Raw genomic sequence first — 25,174 nt, 5'->3', positions numbered from 1 at the left:
TTTATAGTCCATTTGTTTTTTGATAATTAAGAGGCACGGCCTAAGCGTATGCAGTTATTTTCATGCATTGCAACACACACTGCAGAAATGCTGTAAACTCCCTCGCTGACACACACACTGACAGACGGAGTGAATGACCCTCCTGCTGCACGGATCAGGTTGCAGTGTGTGAGCGGATAGTGAAAGGGCAACAGCGGCGAGACAGAGAGTGCAAACTATGTGTAGATGTCTGTGCACGTGTGTGTGTGCACGCGCGTGTCTGGGTGCATTAGTGTGTGTGTGTGTGAGCATGCATGTGTGTGGGGTTAATTGTGGTTCAACAGTGAGGAACAGCTGAGAGAGCTCATATATGGTGCAGAGGAACAAGCATGGTGACAGGCAACTTGACAACACAACCTGTTTTATGGTGACGAGTGTGTGTGTGTGTGTGTGTGTGTGGTTGTGAGAGAGAGAGAGTGACGGGGTGGGGGGGGGGGGGGGGTGAAGAGTGTGCTAAAGAAAGGCAGGTGATCAGTGAAGTGCCCACCCAACATGTTCACACGCCTCCTTTAAGAATAGCAAAGAGTATTGGTAAGCGATTTCTACACCAGGGTGCTGATGGGGAGGATTGTGTAACCGTGTGTGTGTGTGTGTGTGAGAGAAACCGAGCAGGAGAAAGGAAAGGAAAGACAGTTGACTATCCTTCACCTGCCGCCCAAAGTACACCAACAGGAAGGGATCTAAGAGAGATCACAGGCTGTTTTCTCTTACCCATGAGGCTTAGCGGGGGACGACAGCAGTCAAGGTGCGGTATACTTTACACCGGCTTGCAAAATAAGTATTTGCGCGGCTTTTGTTTGTTGCTGTGCCTGGGTTGCAGCTGTGTGTGTGTCTGTGTGTGTTTGTGTGTGTTCTTGATGCATAAGCACGGGTTCAAATCATCAAAGCAGCTCTGGTCAGCTCAGTTTTCAGTAAGCAGCTAAAGGTTAGACTTATGTGTTGCTACTTACAGTAACACACCAGGATTCCTTTACACCGTATCATTACCGCCACACAACTCACCTGTCAGTCACAGCAAATTGAGCAAAGTGGGTCATTTCCAGAAGAGACGCAGGCCGCTGGAAAAAGCGACGCCTGGTAAAATAGCGCGGAGGATTGTATTTGATTTATTTTTACAAGTTCAATGTATTTGATGTACAAAAATAATTTAATTTAATTATATTTAAAGCAGAGCTATTTCAAAAACTGCTGATATTGATGAGTTTTACATGATCTTTCTGGTCGTATCCATTTTGTTCAGCCTCATTCTCTTCATATTCTCTTCTGCTTCAATTGTATAAAATTAAATTGATTAAAGTCATGATGAATAAATACTTTTTTTGAACTGGCAGCTAATAATCTGTGATTTTTCAAGCAAAAAAGTCAAATACTTGCTGGTCAATTAAGCTGAATTTGAAGACATCCCTTTTGACCCCCAGAAACTACAAGTGGCTTTATTAAATACTTTCTTAACTACTTATTTGAAATTTTACAGACTAAAATACAATTTAAAAAAACAATATATGAGGACAATTGTTAGTTGTTGCACTAATTTCTAAATCTGTTTTTGTTTAATAGGTTTTTAACATCTGTTTTATACATTCTTTTAATATAAACTTTCATTCCGTATTAGTGTGGAATATTTGACCAGCCCGAGACCCCTACTCCTACTGAAATGAACATTTGAAGCTCAATAATAAAAATTAATTTAGACTATGTGTGTATTGCACAAGCTCGTGCACCAAACAATTGTAAAAAGTTTTTAAAATGTGTGTTTGAACTTATGATTGTAATTGTCGGGGATGTGTAAATAGGAACCAATATGATTGAAGGCCCAACAGTGAAACCACATTTAAATTAATAGCTGCAGTTTTTTTATTTATTCGAACCTGCACTAAATTGCACACACTCATAAATATCAGTCTTCTAAACATGTTGGATTTTTTAAAATCCAGATCCATGAATTATTCCCTGAGAAATAAAAAAACCTCTCACAGTGTTAAAGAAAGTGGGAAAAAGTCCAAACAGGCAATTAAACAAACGGACAGAAAACATAAGCTCCTCGATGGAGGAAATCACATAATCCCACTGAGATAGTTTGACTTTTAGTTCTGCCGCTGCATCAAAAATAAAAATTGGATTCTTATTACTGTTTGCATTTCAATCATGATTGAGATTCAAACAGGCAACTGCCACCTAAAGGAAGTCAATCATATGACTTAACTGTGATGATTGGAGTCCCATTTAAAGCAGTTTCTACTTCTCATTCTCTCCAATCCACTAAAACCGGTTAGGAACTTTTTGCTCATCAAATAATTCACATCGAAAACTTATTGGAAAAGATGCAGTGACGAGGAAGAGGTCCTGCAACTGCCGCGGCCTGAATTCAAACCGACATCCTCCCGGTATGTGTCCCAGCGGTCCCAGCATGCTGAGCCACCAGGACGCCAGATCTGGTCTTTGAAGCCACGCAGGGTTCCCTGAGGCCAGCCGCAGCAGCGCCGGCCGGGGGGGGGGGGGGATCGAATGTGTGCGAGCTGCCCCACTAATAAGATAAGTGGGCTAATGCTAGCTCTAGAGGTTTGCCACTCATCTCAATCTGTCGTGTTTAACAGTCTCGCAGGAATAGCTCTCAAATTTAAATGCTGGACGGCCGCTGATGGAGTGGCAGTGTGCGTTTCTGTGTGTGGGACGGGCCCGTGTCAGTATGTGTGTGTGGATACGTGCCGAGCACGGGCGCAAGCAATGTAAGACGCTGGCCACGTCTCATGGAACATCAGTTGACACTAGAAAAATACAGCTGCCGATAAATCTCTGACAACAGCCGGACTCGGGTTTCGCTCCATGATTTATCCGAGTTGTTCCTTTTAGACTTGCCATTTGGGAGCCACGATCTCTGTAGGTCATTTGTACAACTTACTTTGAAACTTTAATACTAAACCAAGCGCAAATGTGGAGGGAAGGAAACCTGGCCTTTCCCGGAGATTAAACCAGCGGGATATCATTTATCTGTTCTTTCTCTCTTCTCCGTCCCGAGCTCTTATTTCTTCCTCCGCACTAAAAAATTGTCTCAAATAATCAATGGTTTCGGTTTGGATGTTTATATTTAACTGCTGATGTACCCAGCAGCTTCTCTCAAAATGCCAAGTGTCCTGTGTGAAAAACCAGGCTTAATTGGAATATGTGTCTCTTAAGGTGGAAGCTATTATTCTTGTTCAGTCTTTATTGATCTGCGGCTTGTTGCACTGATGAGTTCTGCACCGTGTTTATCAGACAGAGACGGACTCGTTGAGACTATTTTCCTTAATAAACATTTAATAAAGGTGTTGTATGTATTTTAATCTGATACGTGGGAATTGTTGCATAACAGTAAATGTCTTAGTCCCCCCCCCCCCTCCCCAATTATTTAAAAACTTTTAGATAACTTCAATGACACAATGAAATATGAGAAATTCACAAAATAACTCTACTTCACACTCGACAACCGTAGTGTGGCTAAATTTGGACAAAGTTTTGTAACGGATCCCTGCAACACAGACCTGATACCCCTGAACATGTTTCGTGTTCGTCGCACACGTCAATGTGTCGTTACTCTAATTATATTCACGCTGTTCCATGACATCACTCAGCGCACAAACGTCTTCACCGGCAGACAAACAGGTGTTTGTCATCAAATAACAAGTGAGATTTCAACGGCAAAATTTTAATCACCGTCGCCTCGTCGTCCACTCGGGTTCTGATCGTCCTGGTAACACGTTTAATTATAATTATTAATGAGGGATCGGTTTTCTTAACTTCGGATTTCACAATATCAGCTGTCACAGGCACAACAAATACTTTTGATGATATTTTTAGTTACATGTAAAAGTACATCTACTTTGTTATTGTACTTCAGCACATATTTCATTACTCTGTACTTGAGTTAAACAGATTTATATTCAGGTACTTTTCACTTTTACTTCATTACATGTCAGCAAATATTTGTACTTTCTACTAACTACATTTTAAAAAAGCATTGCGTTACATTGTTTTCTATATTGTTATAAGTTACAAAAATTTTTAAATGAGTTATGTTTACTTTAGTAGTACTTTTGTTTTCGTAAAATGTGTGAGTACTTCCTCCACCTCTGGTACAATGTACAGCAAGTCAGCAGGCATGTGGTGTAACGCACTCACTGCTTAATGTTAACTCTAATGTAAAAAAAGCTCTAAGAATGTTTGTGTGCTAATAAACACGTTTCAATAAAACAACTGTGACCTGGTTTGTTTTCTCTGAGTCTTCATCAAATGTTCTAACATAAATGTTTTCACAAATAAAAACAGCGCTGGCATTAATCACTGAACTGGCCTTTAGGGTGCACAGAATCTGATCTTAGCCCCCCCCCCCCAAATTTGTTTGCTAACGGCTGTGTGGACAACCGCACACTCTTAACACATTCAGACCCCCCCCCCCACCTCGCCTCCACGCCGAGACAACTTGGAAACCACCGTCGAGTCTGAGGAAGCTGGCGCTCCATAGTAAGCACCTTCAATTACAAATGTTATCAATCGCAGAGAAAGAGAGAGCTTAGCACTTGTGTCTGTTTTTCTCATCAGCAGCGAAGGGGCAGCAGCCAGAGAGAGAGAGAGAGAGAGACAGGGACAGCAGTTTGTACATGTGTGTGTGTACTTGTGAAAGTGCGAGTGTATGTGTCTATCCTCCAAAACTTGACCCCGCGCCCTCCCTGAAATATCCCGTCGCCTTCGGTGTTTCTTTCTTGCCATTCCTCGGTATCGTAGCCCCCATGCCCTCCGCAAAACCTTAAGAACATAATCGTCTCAAATTCAGCGCACTGAAATAATTAAGGGGTTGCATGGCGCCAAAAATAAGGGTGTGTGTGTATTTTTGAAGTGGGGAGGGGACGTGTTTTGGAGGCTCGGGATGCCAGGGTGCCTCCGGCCGGGTTCAACTTGTTAGGAAAACTGGGTATTGCCTTACACTTCCGTTGACATGACTGCAGTATCAGAGGTAGGGGGGGTGCGGGTTGGGTGTCAGCCACCTCTTGGCTGACCCCCCCAAGGATGTGCATGTTTACAGAGGTGTTCTCACAAACATTTGCCCAGCGCAGCACGACGTACACGCCCCCGCGGGCATTAAGAAATGTTCACAATCGTCATGCAATTTGTCGCCATAAGCACAAAACAGACGTGCAGCGTTTTTGAGGTGACACATAACGGCGAGTTCTGAATTAATTGTAACTAATCGTGACACGTACGCGACTTAACGTGGACTTTAGACCAAAACCACACGCGGACATTTTTTCATGTACTGGTTAGACCATGAAACGGGATCCTGAGAGGCCCGGTTAAAGTTTCATGGATAATCAGTCGCTAAAACGCCGCAGAGTTGTTTATAACTTAGGAGACAGGATTTTTTTTACAACTCAAGAAGACGCCAAAGTTGTTTTTGTGACGATCATTTCATCCTCTGTCGCAACGATCCCAAGTTAAACTGAGGATGTCATTCACGTCACAAACTAATCCACCAGGAATGTCTCTGGACACGTAATAAATTGGCAGATACAGCACCCGGTTTTTAATGTCATGGCTGTACTTATATCTAATATAGCCTATAGATTCATTGCTTCCCCTCAAAGCACAGATATGTGGATTCCATGCACCTCAAATGAAAAGACGGGGCAGCTCTTTTTTCCCCCTCGTGTAATGATCCTCCTATGGATCCCTTGACATTCCAGAAACGAAGCACGGCGCCTTCAGCACGCAGTATTTTTAGAGAGCAGCTATCACCTACTGCACGACTGTGTGGTCGGGAAATGTAAAAGTTTTAATGACATGCATGTAGGATTCATACTGTCTGATCACGGTGAATTAAATTATGAGTGAGGATAAAGAGAATTTAATTTTGTTGTATGAATCAGTAATAGTGAATGCAGGGAGAAGGGAGGATTTTAAAACCCGTGCACAACAAATACTGAATCCAAAGTCAAATGCAAGAATCGTATGCTCAGTGTTAGAAAAACTACTTATAATATATACATATGTGTACATGTAATTTATTGTCTGGTAAAAGGAACAGAATAGTCGCCTGTAATCACCTCTAATCAAAAAGCTCAAACCTCTCACCAACATAGTAACACAAACGTAATAAAAGCATACTTCACATAACACCAGTATTCATGTTCACATACCAGACACGGACAGTGAACAGATCACAGACATATTGCTCTCTCACACACACACACAACACACACACTTCATAAGCATGCAGACTGGGGAGCAGGCGTCCTTTGTTGGAGGGAGAATGGGAAGTGTGAAGGACGTGACGAGGGAGATAAGTGTCCTCCAGGGCCCTGAGGTTACCCTAATGGTGTCATACATCACCACTCACAAAGCCATGCAGAGCAAAGTTGTCAATGCATGAATGCTGCACTATTACTATCAGCCATTTTAATCATGGCACCTGTCACTGTGCTAATCAACACCATAACTTCACACTGGAAATCACTCAGAAAAACTCTGTAATGCTGCTGTGTACTGGGAACTGTATATAACAGCGGCAGTAAGTCACGCTGAGGGCGCGAGGCGAGGGCTTGTGGCTGTGCAGTGCATCATTGCCCTTGTTTAATGGAGGCTTGGCTTTTCCTAAGCAGTTGTTGTGACAATGCTAAATGTCGCTTTTATGAACGTGCTAAAAGGCCCCCCCCCCCCCCCTGTCAACACACCCCCTTCCCCTCAACACACACACACACACACACACAGCCTGTCCAGTGTGGCCTCCTGGACACACACTGAAAACACAAAACAGTACCTCAGCTCAAACTGTCCACAGAATCCAACAACGCATCATCCCTGTGATTCGGCACAAGTCATAAATATAAATGAATGGTTCAAAGGAAACTCTGAGGTTTACTTCAACTGGTTTCAGGTACAAACCATCCGGAAAATATCCAGAAAACTGCGTCAAGATCTTTTCTGGGGTTTCACTCTCACATATGAAGAAGGCAGCAGGAGGTTGTCCAGGTCAGACACGACAATAAGTTGGGGCCTGAGTTTGCAGGAGGAAGGACATGACTTCTAAGTTCTGCTACAGAAAGTAGTGTTTTTGTTTATTTGAGAATTTTGCTGTTGGCCCTTATTGGAAAAGTAATGGAATATTTCCAGAGCAACTCTAAAGTTTTCAGTAAAATGTGCTGTTTTCCCTGACTGGCCAGGGAACTCATGTCTACACCCTTTGTTCAGGTCAACTCACCCAAAATGACACAAATCTAATATAAAAGTAGAAGGAGATCTGCTTTGAAACATCAAACGCTGACATTAACAAACAGGGTTTCTGTAACTGTTGTTTTTGTAAGACGTGGTTACAGTGAGAGCTTTTCACAGAGATGAATAAGAATAGCCAGGCTCGCTGCTTTCATTAGGATGCAACTGTGAAGAAAACAAAAAACTGTGGCCTGGCACAGAATCTGCAGCCCCGGTGGAGGCCTCTGCCCGTTTTTATACATCTAACAGGAAGCTTGTACAAAAAGTTGAATGAACAAGTAAACACATTCATCCGTAAAAAGTTAGAGGTCTCTGATCATGGTGAAATAACGTGTGGCTTTCAATAGACATTTTGCTGCAGCTGGTTACCTCTTTGAAAATGGAAGCACGGGATCTGGTATATTCACGAGTAATCCAGGAATTAATTGGATAATTTGTTGGCCATGATTTTGTATTTCATGTCCAACAATTTATCTGTATCTGAATCATAACCTACCCTCGATACCAGGAAATCAAGATGATGTGGATCTGTTTTCCCCAGGATTGCTGCTCCATTAATTACTGAGCAAACAAACACAGGAATTTAATAGTTTCTTTGTCAACAAGCATAACCTGCCTGAGATAAAGGAAACATTGTGCCATCCTAACTCTAAGTTGTCTATTGTCTTCTTTTACAAAGATAACACATATTGGTTTGGATGAAAATGCTGCAGCTGGAGACAAAAAACTGGGGAAAACCAAATCAATGTTTCTGTCCATCACAAAAGATGTTCCTCAGGGATCAATACCAGGTCCCATTCTATTTATCATTTATATTAATAACATTTGTTACGTCCTTAAATGATCATTTCTATGCAGATGATACCATTGTATGTTGCGTTGCTGAATCTGAACGCTGTAATCATCATTTTTTTTTAAACCTGATGCAGCGATTGATCTTAGATTACTACTAAATGCAAATAAGGAGAAATTGTTATATTATTCTCTCGAGCCAGACGTATTGATCGCAATAATTGCATAATATATCATCACGAACGGATCCCAGCACCGCTGATGGGAGAGTCACAGGAAATAAATAAGTAAAAAACAGGGTTAGCCTGTTGCACACAGGTTTTCCGATGATAAACAGAAACATCTGAGGCAGATTTCATGATGGTCTTGGATTATGGAGATGCAAATCTTCAGACCTGCTGCTGCCTCCATTCCTAAACCCTTGGATTCTGTTGATCATCCCACCCTCAGATTTATCACCATTGACGTCTGTGCTTCTCACTTGTTGTATCCTTTACAACTCAGCTGGGCGGAAACGCCTGATCTTCTCTGGCATTTGTTTCTACATGAAGCCATTATTGGAGATCTTCCACCGTGTATTACTTCTTGATTGGCTCGCTCATCTGGATCCCATCACACTGATTGGTTTACACTTCAAGCCGCCACTGAATTTGGAGAATCTTCTTTTAGTTTCTATGACCCCGACTCCTAAAAGGTTTTTGCGACAAACTTTAAAACTTATTACACTGATATTATTTGGAGATTTTATATCCCTTCTAATTCTCCAATAATTTACTTTTACGTATGTGTTTTAACCACTTTTTTAAGATGTGACTCTTTTTAACAAAGGGTGTTCACTCAACTTCATTTTAAATGAAGGCAATGTCAATTAATTTCTCAAGTATGAATAAAGGTTCCTTTATTTTTTATTTATCACATTTGAAGTAAATGCTTTTCATATAAACAGTGTAATAATAAGACACAAGGTACGATAAGAACAGGAGCGTTAACCAAGTGAAACCACAGTGTTTAGCCACAGGCAGGTAAAACTATAGATAAGAAATATTTGCAATATCTAAATTAACAACATAATATTGCAAAGGTAGAAGATAAAAACTACTTCAAGCTCAGTTTTACAGGGTTTATGTTAATATACAGTATTCCACTTTACTAATGGAGAAAATGAGTAAAAAAGCCTAAAGTGATTTGCACCTCTGCAGTTCGTCTCCGAATCTGTTGAAATGTCAAAAATGTAAATGTTGTACATCATGATTGATGTTCTCCCCTCCACTGTGGGCTCTGCTGCGTCTCCTCCAGTGGCATCATGTCAGCCGCCTCTGTGTATCTTCTTCAGATTACGAAACGCCCGCTGTAGATACGGGACCCGAAATAAGACGGATATGTTGCTTGAGACCCAGCAAAGTAAGAGTTATGGGGGGCAGCTGGACAAGGGCTGGTAAAATATGGACGATTTCTAACTATAAAGATACTGATATCTGAGATCGAGTGATGGAACTTGCATGGTGTTGGTTTCAGGCTGGTTGGGCAGTCCTGTTTGGGTAGCGCTGGAGAGACACTGGGTCGGGTTGCAACATATTAGCATTCCTCTGGACGGAGGCTGTGACACGGGCTGGCAAAGGGCTGCAAGCGTGAGGGAGGTCAGGGTGGAGAAGGGAAAGCGGGAAGACACTAATGTTGGAGATAGAGGACGGAGTAGATTGCGAGAAATCAAGTGTGAACACCACTGTACGAACCACAGAGGTCTGAACTTTGGTATCCACTTTACTACGGACCTTAAATTCAGATTTAGTTCACCAAAGATCATAGAAAAATGATAAATGAAAGCATTTCAGGTAAAATGTGATTGAAAATTATATCATTACTAATGCTCTTATTACTTCAGGGAATAATCAACGCACCTTATTGGTTTATGCCCCATTTTTTCTTCAGTTTCACAAAGTTTTGGTGTCTGTAGCTGTAGCTGAGGCTGCATTTGAAGACCAGGCTGTACCACTTCCAAGGCTTCTCCACATGTGGGTAGTAAGAATTCCCATACAAACCAATCTAGTGTCAAATAATAATAATAAATGAAACAACATATTTCACTAAAATCTGTGAACCAGGCTTCGGTCAGAGCGAAGCCAGTGGTGAGACGCCATGTTGGATTTATACACAGTCTGGTGGTTGGATCAGGGCGGCAGGAGTGATGGTGCTTCCTGTAGCACTGTGTCATTATGAAACCTGTTTTAACTAATGAGATACATTATTGTTAATCACCTGCTCCATTAGGAGCGACGTGTTGAAGACAGACGCAGCAGTTGTGGACACATGGATACGACACAGACACACACACACACACATACAGACACACACTTGCTAAATTTTTGTCGTCCCGAGCACACAAACATGTTGAAAACTCATCAACCACAGATTACCCACACTGTGTATTATATATATAATCTTCACAGCTCCGAGGGCAGATTAGGTGGTGGTCCCCCCCCACCACCCCCCCCCCCCCCCCGGGCGAGAGGCAGCCTCCCTGGATTAAGGATTCAGAGATTCTGGTTAATGACACCCAAAGCCTCCCCTTCCTCCCAGGTGCCAATAGAGCCTCATTTTAAAGGAGACTGATGGGCCCGGCTCACGGGGCTATGTGGGCCTATCTTTTAATCATAAATGAGACCCCTCCCTCACTGCCCTCTCTCTCTCTCCCTCTGTGGGATGGGGGGGAAAGTGCTGGTCTCAGCGTTGTCCCCCTCCCCTCCGCCCCCTTTTTTCCGTTCTGTCTTTATGCTTTTCCAGCCCATCGCTGATCGGGGGCATCAGTTCCACAGAGGTGACTCCACCGCTGTCACTTAGGAGCGGCAGAGTCTGCTGCTCTGTCCGAGAGACGGGGGGGAGACAGGGAGTGTTGGGTGGGGGGGGCGTCCGGTGGTGGAGGGGGTTGACAGGAGGGTCACGCTAACGACAGGACGTCTTCTGAGGAGTCTTGCTCCAGAGTGGACGATGTTATGGCTTCTAGCCCCGTGAAAACTCTGCTCAAACATTATCTTTATCCAATGGTACCGAGCTATAAACACCCCTCCATCCCAGCAGTCTATTACCTCTGCAGAGTGAGCAATATTTCATGAAATCATTTTTACACTCTCTCTCTCTCACTCACACACATATACACAGACCTTTTCTACTTTTTTTTTGTGGACTGTTAAGTTTATGTACAAGTATCAGGGAAAAAATGTACCTGCACTTGGAAAGTTTTGCAAGAGTTATCGGTAAAAAAGGTGTTATGATACAAGCTCACCTGCAGGCCTGTGCAATGAAGTCCTTATCACCATACACACACGAACATGCACACACACACACACACACACATGCACACACACACACCACCACCTCAGTGCCCCCTTGCCTTCAGTCATTGTCTCTCGCTGCAGTCCTGCAGGGGGTAAACGTCAAACTCTCCAAATTGGATGAAACATTATGGGAAATATTATGAGGCAGCCTGCTGCTGTGATGGCTAGAGGCTTCTGGTTAATTGAGTTGTTGCCCGCGCTGCATACTGAGCAGGATCCGAAAATGGCAGACGAGTCGGGGTGTGACACTGGCTTTTTTTCTTTTTAAGATTTTATCTTTATTGGTTATTGTGCAGTAGAGTCAGAGAAAGGCCAGATGGAAGAGGACGAGACGAGGGAGCAGCAGAGTGTTTCACACAGTACTACAAACTCTCAGGGTACTTCGGCTTCCTCCCATGGTCCAAAGACATGATTGGGTTTAGTTCAGACTCTAAACTGAAAGGTGATGTTTGCTCTTTGTTTCTGTGTAGCTGCCCTCAGACCACGGAGGGGATGTGAGAACGCAAATGTCCGAGCCAGTTGCCTTGGACATTTACCGACACTTTTCCTGCCTCAAATGTCCAATTGAAGCCATGAGAGAATGCAGCGGGCATGTTGATGACTTCTCCACTTGGAGAGACGAGGGGATCCGGAAGCTTTTGGTGACGGGGACCGATGCTGAAATTTGCAGGGACGGCAAGAGACTCGGTTGGAATTCGTACGTCATGTCCTGCCTCTTGTATGCTCCTCCCAGGTGCATCTCCTCACCTGAATGGTCCTTCCTGTTCTGAACAAGAGTGTCAATTCCCAACCCAACAAAAAATTTGGAATAATATTCAGGTTCGGTTCAAGTTCGCTCACATCTGTGATCGGGGAAAACATTGATCGTGGGTCAGGTTCGTAAACAGCTAGTCTGACCCCCTCCTGCATTCTTCATACGTGAAAGGCAAACACCAGAAAAATTTACACAATTTTCCAAATATTTGAAAATTGGCTTATGTTGTCCAGGCTGTCCCCCGCTTCTTGTCTCATGTCGGCTGATATCGGCTCAAAGAGAAGCAATGTAGATAATAGATTGATGGATATTTCAAATCCAGTTTGAAGAAACTACACAAAACTATAATTAGAACATCCACAACTTCAGAGCCGTTCCCTCTTGCGGCGCCTTCAAAAGTTTCTACGCCGGAGTCACTGAATGATTTCCCCTCTTTAAGCCTGACATACAGAAATCTTTTATCCACAATATTAGTCGGAAGAGGAAGACAGAACTGAAATTTTAAAGAGAAGGGGGAGAAAAAAAAGCCAAGAGAAGTACTTTTGATCATCGTTGCGACAAGTCTGAGAAGTAACATTTAGTCATTAATGTCAAAGCGGATATATATGCCAGGATTTATCTATTAGCATTAAGAGAAGCCTATTAGAAATGCAGCTCATCCTTATTCGGGGTCACCAGTGAGTGATAATCTTCTGCAAATATATTCTGCTGGGGAATCTTTTTTTTTATTCAGCCCAGTCTTTCCCACTGGATTAAAAACTGTGATATCCTAATATTGTTTAGGATTAGAGAAGATAAAGGAAGCTGAACGACATAACACATTTTTAAATCACAAAGAAAACATTATTTTGGTTATAGTACTGACTGTAATTTATTTTAAAGGCTAATAAACACTACATATCTGCTCAGTGGGGTTTGTGCATGATTTGATTCAAATTATTGACTAAAATATAAACAGTACAAACATTAACTTCCCAGATAGCAAACGAATGTGGGTTACTCGATGCAAGTTGCTTCCAGTTTAAAACAAATTAACCTCCCACTTTAAGCTTTCTAGATAAACGTCATGATATTCCTCGATTGCCGCCATCAGTTTGATTAGTTTGTTGAAATTCACAGTAATAATGTTGCGAACGTCCTCATCGTCGTGTTCACGGGCTTCGTCGCAGCCTCAGAGCGAGGAGGAGCGAGTTTCCTGGCGGGTACTTCATCAACATTTCTCGGCGGGTCAGTGTCCTTCGTTGGCAGAGCACATCAATTCAGAGGGGACATCGATCACAGCCGCCTCTCGTCACATTGACCAGCTCATTAGCTGGACTTAATATACGCCGAGGGAGCAGTGAGGCAGCGTGTCAGACCTGCAGTCTGGAGGAAGTCGGCTCGGAGATGTCGAGGTTTAGAAAACAACTCGTACAAGAGCAATGACGAGATGAACATCTGTTTGTTTGTGCCAACTGTTTCTTTTTTTAATCTTTGCTCTGTATTCAAGTGGGAGAAATGTAGATCCTGTCAAGCTGGCAAATAAAACCAAGCTCCCTGTGAATTTTGCAGTAGAAATCGATACAATTTTTATATCTAATACCAATGTTTTTGTACCATTCCAGGAAGTAGTCTGCCCCTTATGAAGCGTAACAAAAAGTAATGTCAGGTGTGTTGGATGTTTGTACAACACATCTGACTTTCATGCAGGAGACCAACGTATATTTCCCTGAAAGTAACTTTTGCTTTTTAAAAATGTGTTACAACCATCTTTAAATTATTTTATTTTATTTTAAGTATTTATTTCTTCTGTTGCTTCACCCTGAGTTTACCTCACAGACTGATTATTCGTCACTTTCTAACCTTAAACAATTTGCAAAGGTATTTAAAGCTGGAGGGAAAATGTTGTCATCAAACAAATCTTTGGGTTTTGCAGAACTGAGCAAATTTCAACGTGATTGTCCAGTGATGAGGTTGAATTTGCCGAAAGTGCTTTCAAGTTATAAAGTGAAGCTGTTTTCAGACATGATCTCCAGCAAATTATAAATGTTTGTCTTTCTTATTTGAAAAATGCAGCAGGAGATTATCAGGATTTGTATTCTTTATGTTTTTTTCACTTTTGCGTGTTAGAAACTTTATTGACATCCTCACCCACTTTATTAAATTCACATCCTCACAGACAAGCCCTCTGGAAAAATGTCAGTTCAGTGCACTTGTGCAGAAATTAGAAAACAAGAGGTAGAAGAGGCAGAAGTTCATCCTCCATATTGTGGACTCTTCATTTTACTGCTACAAATTAAACCATCAAATATTTGAAGGTGGAATCAAAAACATTGTTTATTACAACCAATGAATGGTTTTCACCATCTTTATTCCCAGAGAAAGTTGTGTGTGTATCATGGCCCTCTGGGTTAAAACAATGCTCCCTCCCACAGATGCAAACGTTCACTCCAGAGCAAACCAGAGCGTCCCAGCTGACTGCTCTCCTTGTCGGCCGGGCCCACTCACAGACGAGGGCCACATTGTGCCTATTGTCTGACTAACTGCCGGCCACTCAGAGGAGAAAGGGGGAAACTTGTGTAAACAAGCTGCAGCTTTAGCATCTCAATGTCACTGCATGGGTGTCTGCTGCCACGCAATGTGTTGTGCTCGCTGGCATCATGCGTTCCCGCCCGGGCAAACGCAAACTCTGGACGGGATCCTGCCGACCGAGCCTCTCTCCACATCTTCAGAAGACGTGCATGAGGGGGAATTCAGAGTAATAACGTCACATAAAACTTCTAAAAAGTCTTATTTATCAATGAAACTGAGCAGAAATGAAACACAGCAAAGCGTATTGAACTCTTGGCGCCCGCAGCAGCTGACTGTGTGGACACAGCCAGTTGTGTACCTGGCTGGAGGCTGCCACATGAAAGGATATGCAGGCTTTTCCAAAGGGGAGTTTAACATCTCTATAGCGCCCCCTGTTCGCTTCCCTCTTTCCTGTTATTAGTAGGTTAGGCTCCGTCACGTTGTGTTTTGCATTTAGCGGGTTAGAGGCACGGATAACAAATCTGCTGCAGCTTCATCAGGCCGTGCCTCTTTAGTGCCGTCAGCTACAGCGCTGCTCTTAATCACAGTGTGAAGTCGGCGCAGACTCATAAATTTATACACACTTTTGACCTCTGCGTGTCCTTCGTATTTACCTTTTCACACAGTCACATTTTAAGAGAGACGGGGCTCTTCTGTCTCTAATAATTACCGGCTAAAGACATCCCTTTATTAGTGTCTAGTTTTGTAATGCTGCCAAATAACACTTTATTGCCCTTTAATTAAATATTAATGGTAGTGTCATTACGTCTTCATTCATAATTAAAGCGCTGCTAACGACTGATATTGCATATTAATGTAATTAAACACCAGCAGTGTTTGTGTGTGTGTGTGTGTGTCTGTGTGCGACCAAGCCTCCCTGTGCTGTTGTGATGTTAGCATTTGATTTAAACAATAGAAATAAATGTTTTTATTTACAAAGCAAAGCCCATGACACTTATACAAATAAACATTAACTGTACTTTGCACAATCCAGCCTCTAGTGCTTACTTACAACATATTGCACAACCCCCCCCCATAGTATTTTTACATTTATATATTTTTTACTTTTTCATATTTGTTATATTTATACTTGCACAAATACACCCCAGCAAATTCCTTGTTTGTGTAAACCTGCTTGGGAATAAAACTCGATTCTGATATATTTTATATAAATTCTTCAAACCTATGAAAACTAGGATACAGCAGAATCATGCATGTTGATTTTACTCCAGGTCAAATTGTGCATCTTCAGATAATAATGCGTATTAGGTGATTAAGGAGATAACAGCACTATTCTCCACCACACTCCTCCCACCAACAACTGCCCAATAAGGAACTTAGGGAGGAATGGTAAGTGAAAAAAATTAAAGAGGCTCCATCCGGACTAAATTGACCCCCCGCTGCAGCTGTAGATTACAGGACTGGCCCCTCACCTCCCCCTGCAGTCGACTTCACGACTCCCTAAGATGTGCGAGTTGGTAATAATGCATGATAACAAGGCAGCTTTTGTTGTTCTTTTCTGGCAAACAGGAAGTTTCTGCCCCGGGGGCCGGAGTGAAGAAGCAGCAGCAGCAGGATCGCCATCTTTTAAAATCCCTCCTTTGGTGGCGTGACCCCTGACCCGGCCCCGGAGAAGGTCAGACAAAACTTATCTCTCAATGAATAAACTGGTGCCCCCTTTAAAATCAGCATGTTAATAATTGCCTGGAGTCTGTGCTTTTTGGATTCTCAAACAAAGTGGTACATGTGTTGATTCTTAATTAACAGGAAGCAGCGGTGGAGGTTAGAATACAACACTCAGACATGTGGACCAAATTATTAAGGACACGTCTGGTTTATTCAACTCGCGTCTTATTTTTGAGGCCATCGTTTATTTTCCTCATGATCTCATTGATCTCTAAAGGAATAAGTGAGATGTGATAATGTGGTGACGTCACATTGAATTGACTTTATGTCAATTCCACAAAACACAATACCTGAGGAAATGGAGGAGAAAACTTAAATTGTTTAAACTGAAAAATGTATTTTAATTCAGGCAATTTAAGTATCCATCATAATTTTAAACATTCAGAAAATATTTTTAACAATAACAATTGAAAGATTAATAATTCAACCTTTTAGTTTTGACACACCAAGAATCTCGGACAAGTCCAAGTCGGGAAATTTTCTCGAGGGGCAAATGTACGAGTCAGTTGCTTCTGAGGTTTTCTGGAGCTTCTCCTGACCCCGGCCCACTTGCTGCTCATCTTCACAAATCCTCTCCAGCAGAATAAGAACACAGGTCATCTCTCCACTCATCTGCAGATCATTCAGTCCGACTACACGGTTCTACCTCCAGTATCGGCTCAGTTCTGTTCCCAGTCCGCTGGTCCTCCATTTTCTCTGCCCGCTCCAGGTTCCCTCCTGACTCCTGCCTGGAAGTCATCTGCCCATCGGTTCGGTAACCAGCGTCCTGTTCTACGCCGGTTCCGGTCGATCGCTCCTGCCACGCCACACCAAACATGACACCTACACCAGAGATCTCCTGCGACCTTAGCTGAGAAATACGACCCCTCATTAAAGTTATTATGCTTTGAGCTCTTGTCTGAGTTTTGCATTCGGGTCCAGTTCCTGCTTCAGATCTTAACACAACGACCTCAGTATCAACTCTGTTTAACAAACAAACCGACCCGCTGCTTCATCAATTATGCACAATCCAGCATCCTCATGTAAACCGGGAGATGAGCGAATGTTTTCCACACAGTAATGAAAGTCACATTCACCAGGGCCCATCGCAAACACAACACAGGCTGCAGCCATTAAAAGTCAATCGGGGCGTGTGCTGCGTAAACAAATAGCGATGATTATTCCAACCTGCCGTCCTCTGACAGCGTTAAAACATCCTTCAATTAGGCCGCGCGGAAACAAAGCTCTCTCTCCGGCGCTCTGTCACGTACCATCAGTCCCACCACGCCGCTCCCGCTCCACCCCCCCCCCAATCCTCGCACACCTTTCACTCATCACGATGTGTCAACTGTTTGTGGGAGCGGGAGCAAAGATGGCTGTGCTCTTTGACCCCGCGCCGAGATGGAGACGGTGCCGGGGACACTCGGCCTTCTGTGGGGCTGGATCGGTCGGAAAAACACCTGAGGGTCTTTTTTCTGAACTTTGGCCACACAGCTGGACGAGGGAGAGAACAGAGGAGATCTCACTCTCTCCCGCTCGGTCATTACGTCCTCCGGGCTGTCGTGCCAAGCTAGAGTATAGGACTCTATAGAGGCTGTGATTGGGGACTTGAGGGAATTCAGCACATTGAGACCACAGCCCTCAAAGTTTGTGTCTCCGGGGGAGGTTGTGTTTTCACCCCCTTGTCTGTTTGTTGGTTGATTTGTTTGTTTGTCAGCAGCATTACACAAAAACTACAGAACGAATATCCATGAAAATTGGTGGAAGGACGGGACATGGGCCGAGAAAGAGCCCGTTAAGTATCCTGGAAATTTGTTTATCACGTTATTTAATATTGCTAGATGACGTTTTCACCAATTTCCCAGGAAATAATGAATGGATCTTGATTAAAAAAGTTCAGTTCCATCCGGTCCCGATCCCGATAAAAAGGATTAAGCAGATTTATTGTTTCATCGTCATTCTCGGTATCTAAGAAGAGGATTTTTACTCAATGTCCTGTTTTGATAAAATAATTAATGTGAGAATCGTGTTTTTCAATTAAAATTTCTCCTTATCTTTAATCATCTGGAGGATTTCAGTCATGTCAGTGTCACTGGTCTTGTTCTTGAAGTTTCTGTAACGTGTAATGGCATTAATAACATTAATTACTACATTATTACAATTTATAAATGATAAGATAAGATAATCCTTTTTAGTTTCGCAACGGAGAAATTTACAATGTTACAGCAGCAAGTAAAGTAATAAGTAACATGTTAAACTTAAAAGTGTAATAAAGGCTACAATATACAGTGTGAACAGAATATGTACAGAATGTGTAGCGTGTAACAGTTGGAACAATCTGTCTTTTTTGCGTTCTGCATTCCGACAACAACTTGTGACACGAGATGCTTTGTCAGAAAAAAGTTTCATATCGCAGCTTTAAATTGTAATCATGCAAAGTTTCAAGCATCCCAACGTGTCTTCGTGTCTCCGTCAGCGCCCTGAGCACAGCAGCTCCGACATCCAGTCACAAGAGAAGCTTTTTCTCTCTCTCTCTCTCTCTCTCTTATTTCTAAGGACTAATTTAATCTCGAGCTGATTCGATTATTTAAGTCGATTCATATACTTTGTGCAACATGTGACGAGCCCACAAGGGATAACGGCCTCGCCTTAAATCAGCCCCATGTTTCTGTCAGCGCCACAAACACTAATCCAATTTATTATCATTATGAAACTGTTCAGCCCATGTGGTTGAATTTAACACAAGTTCAAATCCAATATACGTGGTATTTTCTCAAGAAATAAGTCTGTTCAAAGTGAAATTACGTCTGAAGTGCCACCACATCAGTGAGCAGCCATCTCGAGCTGCGGAGGCTCGCAGCCATATGTAGGTCAGTCTGACTGAAGAGGAGCCATTGTGTTTCCTCTCCTCACAGCCTGCGTGGAGCTGGTGCCTGACGTCTGGTTCACTGAAGGACGGAGAAAGGCAGGAAATCCGGTCCTGAAATTTTAAATATGAAACATGATGATTTTAAAACGAGCACATTTTTGCAACATGTAGAAATTTTACATCAAAACCCAGCCTGTAACATCCTTTCAGTGAAAAGCGATGAACGATCTTAATTGTCTCAAGGACCTGAGAGGTCCAAATAGAGATGTATTGTGTAGTCTCCTGTGGCTGTTCAGGTTTTAATGCCGTGGGTGTAGTTATATTGATATTAATATACACAACATCATAGCATAATTTATCCATCCATCCATTTCCCATTGTCTTCCGCTTGCCTGAGATGGAGTCATGGAGGCAGCCGGTGAAAGAGGACATTCCAGACATCCCTCTCCCCAGCTCCGCTGTGCAGCTCCTCATGGGGGACCCTGAGGTGTTCCCAGGCATGATGGGATACTTAGGCCCTCCACTGAGTCCTGGGTGTCGGGCTCTGGCTCCTCCCAGATGTCTCTTAACGACCAAAGTTGAGCGTTGGAACTTTCAACAACTTGTAAATCGAAAGCGTTGCCTTGCGGCTCAGCTCCTGTTTAACCTCAATGATCCGGTTAGATGCCCTGACTGAACAATATTCAGATTATTGAAGATTGAGAAGGTAAATCTAAAATAACTGCATCAGCTGCTGCACAGTTATTCCAGTTTAGGAATTTAGTAATCAAGATTTAAAGTCCTGACTCAGTAATCTTGTGTCTTGAATCCTAACACTGTTGTTATGTCACAGACTTTCCTTTGCTGAGACGTGTCAGACTTTTCTGTATTTGTATTATTCAGTCACTGTCGTCGCGTCACCGCTTTCATTCAGGAAACAACCGCAGAACATAGAATACAAGTCACAAGAGTGGTGATGCACTGCGCTTGCTTCCAAACATTATACCAGGGAACATTAAATCATATAGTCTAATCTAATGTAATAATACGTAAGTCGGCCGAAGTGGAGGAAGAAGTGTCTGAGGACGTCTGATAAAAGCCATGTGCTTCTCATCTGTACATATTCTGACACTGGAGAAATAATCACCAAGTGAGGTCAGAGTATATGTTTTGCGGCTCATTCGGATTGACACGCTACGACGATACGTTATCGCCCTGAAGAGAAGTGACTGGTTTGAGCTCGTCCTCGTCACCGGCCCACACACGACCCATATTTCACACTCGAGGAGGAAGTTCAGAGTTCAAACTTCAGAATTATCACTTTTTAGAGCCAAACCCTCCGCAGCCAAAATGTTTAATTTTGTGCCGAGTGTGCGTGTGTGGAACCGATGCGACTCAGCTGTGCACGAGCAGATGCACGTCCAGCCGAGACTGAAAAACAGCTGAGCCCTCGTCGGGTAGATTAACAGCGGTGGCTAAATGCCTTATTTAAACAGTCCTTTGCATTAGGAATCACCAAGGTGCATAGGAGCTATACATTCATTTACAACCTGGAGCCGTGCCAGAGAGGTTTGACACAGTAACTAAACATTTCACGGTGGATGAGAGCTGCTAAATGCGTTGTGACAGCCGCTGGTGTGTTTTGTTTCTTGCAAAAAACACGGCGCGCACACTGAGGGAAAACTGAGACGCACACACACACGCTCGAGACGCAAAACTGCATACAATGACAAATGCACACGCACCTGCTGTCCACACACACAGACACACACACACACACCTGTGCAGATACTGAAGTCTTTCTTTGTCCGTGGAGAAATTACAGAGAAGACAATGAAAAATGTTAGGTGTTCAGAGGAATATTAGATTAAGCTAATCAAATCTGAGGAAGAATTGTTGCAGAACATCATGGGAACACATATCTATTATGAAGACGTATTAGCAGTTTCATTTGTCTGAGGCTCCTTTCTTTCTTTCTTTCGTTCTTTCAAGCCCAGACTCTTAAATCTGCTTTCCTCTGCTTCAGCGTAAATAGACTCACATTTAATTTCCCCAAAATACCCCAAACCAGACGGTCAGAATGTTCCAAAGGTCACAGACTTGGCAGGGCGTCGGTTTTACATATCTCGGCCGTTCTCTCTTTGTGCAAAATAGATTTTTTTATAACTCAATAAACTTGTTTTGAGGTAACCGGCCTTTATGGTAATTGAATAACTAAACAGGATGCTCCAGTGCTACTGCAACAATCTCCACCCAGGCGAGGGCAAAAGGCTCATTTTGATTGGCAGCGAGGATACTCCCTATCTATTAGTGCATTCAAGGCAAACCAGAAAATGGAAAGTTTCTGACCTATACGAGCAGCGAGCATCAACACAGAGGGGACAGTGTTGTGGGGAGTTGCTGTACAGGAAGCTGAGCAGTTGCACTAAGCTGCACTTCTGGCTCCTGTGACCTTGACCCCTGCGCAGGTCAGACACTTCTCACGTCCCAGCTGCGGTGAGTAAATCTCTGAGTCTTCTGACAGAGACACAAAAAACAGGGTACAACCTCATAGTGTACTAATGCAAATCTGCTGCCTGTTTTCAGGACATGAGGCCAGAACTGTGTGGACACCCCTCTCCACCACTTGGGGAGGCCCCCCTCTGTTCTGTTGCAATCTGACAATAAAAGTACAAAAAAATGGTTTTCCCAGTTTGGTGTGTAAGAACTTGACTGGCCCACTCAGAGCCCTGACCTCATCCCTGTGTAACACCTTCGGGATGAACTGGAACGCCACTCGTGAGCCAGACGTCAGTGTCCGACCTCAGCGCTGGGCCTGTGGCTGAGTGAGAGCAAATCCCTGTAGCCGGGTTCCATTATCTAGCGTAAGAGCCTGAAACCAGAGGAAGATGAGATCAACAATCACATATGGATGTAATGTTTGAGAGGCTGTGTAGTGAAATTAAAACGGGATAAAACAGCTGTGGAGAGGAGCGTGACTCGGGCCGCATTTTTTCTGTCCGACACAAACTGAGCCGGAGCGAGCAGGGACCGAGCGCGAGCTGGGAACGGCAGGCATTTTGGTTTTTATGTCCCATCCCTGTCATGCAACACATGCAACACATGCACATGGGTGAGCACCTTGTGAATGACGATCAGATTAACACACACATATGTTTTTTAACACATTCAGAATCCTACAGTTGTGATGAACACTGACAGTATGAAAAGCTAATGCTCGTCTAACTAACCCTAATTCCCAAGATGAAAACACTGGGGGGTTAGGGTGAGTAGGAAAAGTTGGTAAGTTGTTTCTAACACACTTTTTTTAAATCAAATTTCTTAAAATCATCTCTACTTCCCCTTCCCAATAACCATGAATAAATAAAGTTTTCTGGAAAAAAGAAGAAGACAAATGAAATGATTGGCTGGTGTACCTGTCTGTCACTAACCGACCTGTCTGTCACTAACCGACCTGTCTGTCACTAACCGACCTGTCTGTCACCAACTGATCTGTCATGCGTCTGAAGCAGAGACGACGGCCAGAAGTTTGCGAGTAAGTCACAGACGACAGCTTCTAGCAGTCGTCAGGCAGAGTGCGTTCATATGAGTTTTGATGAGAGGGGCAATGGGAGGGGGTGGGATGTATCTGTTGCATATTTTCAAAGTGTAGCCTGCTGTTGCTTTCTTTTCCAGGATTACCAACCCGAGCTTTAAGCAGGTGAGCCCATCCTAAGTGTATCACTGGTCCCGGTTGAGAAGTGATCAAGACCCGAGCCTGACAGGTATTTAGGTTTTTCTGTCCCAACCCGGCCCCGGGTTTGACTCTCGCTCACAGCAGGCGTGACGTTCCTTCTCTCCCCCTGTTTGTTTACTAAACACAATCTTATCTCTTTCCGGAGAAATAACAAATAACTTGGAAATTTATGCTTTCACTTTCTCCTCTGTTCATTTCCTGTGACACCGATGTTCTCATTCACGAGTCCCACTCTTAACATATGACTCAGTGAAACAAACCTCCAATGTTCTTTGAAACCTCCTTTAAGGCAAACTGGTTTCCCTTTGATTCTTCTTCCCTCTGTCGCCTCGTTCACAGTGTGAGTGTGTGAGCGCAGTTTATCAAAGATAAACAGCGCCAGTGTCAGACGACTGTTCTGAGAAAAACAATCCCAACACGGACCAGGCCTGCATTTTCGAAAACAAAAGGCCTTGATTAACACAGAAGTGGGCTTAACATTTGCAATAACTCTGCTAATCTATGCAAACTTTCTTTAGCCTTGTTGCAACGATGAATGCCTGAGCGGCCGTGCAAAGGCGTATGGTAAAATATACTCTGTAAAAGTCCGACAAAGAGCGACTTCTCTTCCGGCCTACAAAGGATTCCAAGTTTCGCCATCCTGCCCAGCTGCCTAGAATAGACAACACAGCCTCTTTTGTCGGGGTGAGTCAATCTGTGTGGGTGTGAATGCATTACCCCTTCACAACAGAATTATGCCCCTGGACTCCCCCGCCTTGCTTTCAGATATTCTGTGATAGGTTCTCGCGGTCATGTTTAGATCACTTCCGGGCAGCGGTCGGGCCGTAAAGGGAAGATGAATGGTGGCCTTTGAGATGCTGAATAATTATACTTGGACCTGCGAGTTGGGGAACACATAACCCTCAGAGGGCAACATGACAAACATGTTTTTCGGGGGCCTTGGCGACAAAGAGCGTGTTTTGAAGTGACGGGGCATATTCCCTGGATTGAGTCATGCGGCAGGGTTATCACTGTGGTGCGTGGGCCTTCAGTCGCCCTGTTTGTCCATCCCTGCACTTTGCTTTTCACTGTCTGACTAATAGATTGATGTGTGGGAGCCCCTGTGTGTATGTGGGGGTATAAGTGTATCAATACTGGCATGCATGTGCTGATGTGTGGCAGGGGTAAGCGTGCACCCGTGTGTGTGTTCATGCATGTGTGTGTGTGTGTGTGTGTGTCACTGCAGCCCGAGGAAAGGAATGGACCACAGCGGCAGACTCACACAGTGACAGACGTCTCTGAAGTCATCGTTTTCCAACAACAAGCAGACCACTGGTCATTATCACGCGCACGCAGCATCTGTGCAAATGTGAGTTCTCATGAAGGTCCATTGAGAACGAATCACAATTAATCCGTTCAGAGCGGCCAGAACGGCAACAAACCTAATGATCTGTTCTTTTTGTCCAACACAGAGTCCAGACTCCACTGGAATTACTGTCGCTCCAGATAAAGAATCTGCGCAGATGTTGATTTACACAGTTTAAAGGGAGATTCTGGTATTTGTCAACCTGAGCATTTAGTCTAATAGTTTACTCAACACCTCCTATGTAGGTGTGGATGTGGGACTCGTGCAAAGATACTTGTTATTTGGGGCAAGCAGTGCAAACGTCCTACAGATTTACAATTAACGTCAGTGCAACAGAAATAATCTGTTGTTCAACGTAACCTGTTTTCAGAGATTAACCACAGGATATGTCTTTAAAAAATGTTTTGCTCCAGACACTTTTCTTTCTGGAGTTTCATCTGAGTCTCCTACGTGTATGGATCAGAAATGTTTGTATTTTTAAACTGTCACGTCCGTTGCGTGTTAAAACATCATCAACACACCTACTCGCTCGCTGTGAGTAGGTGTTCCTGCTGTATTCTCATATGGGCACATTCGAGGGAGCTGGCAGGAACAATTCTAGAAAACATCCAGAGCAACTGATTCATACATCCCCTCAAGAAAGTTTCAGGAAAGTGTCTGTATTCTGTCTGAAAGCAGCCACAGAAAGACGTCCCCATTGAGATCCATGTCGCTGCAGCTTGTAACAAACTGGTTTGGCCCTATCGATGTGGTTCTTACTGGAATTTCCACAATCTTCACAATAGAGGTGGTAATAAAAACATTATCATGACCAAGTGTCATAATATGTCAAAATAAAAGAACAACACAGATACGGACGAATGGAAGGTGAGGA

General features: G+C 43.3%; 1 long non-coding RNA gene across 1 annotated transcript; it reads left to right on the top strand.

Moving 5' to 3' along the window:
• Positions 1-378: 378 nt before the first annotated feature.
• On the top strand, positions 379-17,176 carry LOC117760183. Its single transcript, XR_004613634.1, has 3 exons — positions 379-784; positions 16,237-16,342; positions 17,102-17,176. It is a non-coding gene; the product is annotated as an uncharacterized LOC117760183 (long non-coding RNA).
• Positions 17,177-25,174: the final 7,998 nt, after the last annotated feature.

The sequence above is a fragment of the Hippoglossus hippoglossus genome, chromosome 4 (assembly GCF_009819705.1).
Source record: "Hippoglossus hippoglossus isolate fHipHip1 chromosome 4, fHipHip1.pri, whole genome shotgun sequence".
In the NCBI taxonomy this organism is placed as follows: Eukaryota; Metazoa; Chordata; class Actinopteri; order Pleuronectiformes; family Pleuronectidae; genus Hippoglossus; species Hippoglossus hippoglossus.
Note: the sequence above shows the minus strand (reverse complement) of the source record. Positions and strands in the feature narration are given on the sequence as shown.